Source organism: Etheostoma spectabile, chromosome 16 (assembly GCF_008692095.1).
Source record: "Etheostoma spectabile isolate EspeVRDwgs_2016 chromosome 16, UIUC_Espe_1.0, whole genome shotgun sequence".
Lineage (NCBI taxonomy): Eukaryota > Metazoa > Chordata > Actinopteri > Perciformes > Percidae > Etheostoma > Etheostoma spectabile.
Genome location: NC_045748.1, coordinates 16182679 through 16184161, shown reverse-complemented (window position 1 = coordinate 16184161; position 1483 = coordinate 16182679).

Below are 1483 nucleotides of genomic sequence, written 5' to 3'. Positions count from 1 at the left end.
AGGAAGTAGCCAATTTTATCTAACCATTTTCCATTTCAGTCTGGCTGCAAGAGTCTGTCTGCATTCTGGCCTGCTTAAAGGTGCATCACCATGTTTGAATTACAACTCTTGTCTTTACTTATTTGAAACCCACGAATGGTGGATTCAGCTGTATGACTTATGGGTCCTAATATATATATATATATATATATATATATATATATATTTTTGGTTGGTATGTTATTTGTCGTATGTTTATCGTTCTTGGGTCCCCTCAGAAAAGCTTTTAGTAGCTTGTTTAGGGTTCCCCATTTCATGCGGCGTATGCCATGCGGTATATGATCATTGTAACTCATGAAATTGTGTTTAAATATACAATGATGACGTATATATATATCTCTATATATCTATATAGAGATATATACATAATCCTTGTTATTAATGTTTTTTAACCCTCCTCTTGATAGAACACCCTTCACAAAACAGGTCAAAATAAAATGACAGTGTTAAAGTGGTACAACCTTTTTAATAATGTACCGCAATTTATTTGAACTGTACTATTTCAATGGAACTTCAAATTATGCACATTAATAAAACCGTGATACAGTGCCTTAAAACTGGAAGAGATGATGATATATCCTAAACCATGATATACATTTGGCAATGTTATGGTTGTCATCCTGTTTGTATCACGGTATCTCTCCTTTTAACATCTCTGGTTGTAGAAGAGCATTATGGGCAATGTTGCAAATCAATAAGCAAAACTGCTTCATGGCTTCATGGCTTAATTGGCTTTTTATGTGATGATTGCATAAATGTGATGAAGTACCTTGACTTTTCAGGTATTTCATTTCCTGGATTTGCCAAAAATGTGTCCATAAACTGATTCTCAATTTATTTTTCTAAATAATTTACTAAACTGTGTCACAAAATTGATTTCACAGTAAAATAAAAAATAAAAATATTACACTATGAATTTTAACATTTTGAGTAAAACTGTTCAATTTTGGCTCCAGCATTAATGTTTAGTGGCCCCAGCTATAGTCTATCACGATGCCCAAAGAATTGCTTCAAACGAGGGCGTGCAACGTGGTAAAACAGCCTGATAGTGTAAGAAGAATGATTAGTATTCGAGATAGCAGTCCTGGCCTTTACTATAATGTATTGACACAGTGACTGCCTCCAGACAAGGGGCCATGCATATGCAATTAAAGAGGCTTATTCTGTCTGAACCACAGTGCTTGGAATAGGCCGAAGACGGCACACAGGGAGTTCAGCATTGCTAAGATAAGAACAATAAAAATAAGTTTAATTAAAAGAGGAAGAGAACATTTTTTTTACCACTTGCATCTGATATCTTGCCAGGAAAGTGCAAAACACCCACATTGGTAAATGTCACTGCATAATTAAAAAAAGAATCCTGAAGCTGTTCTCGTTTTTATTGTGTTAAAAAAACATCTACCAATGTCTCCAGCTGTGGTTCCACCATAATGAAAGAGAGAGG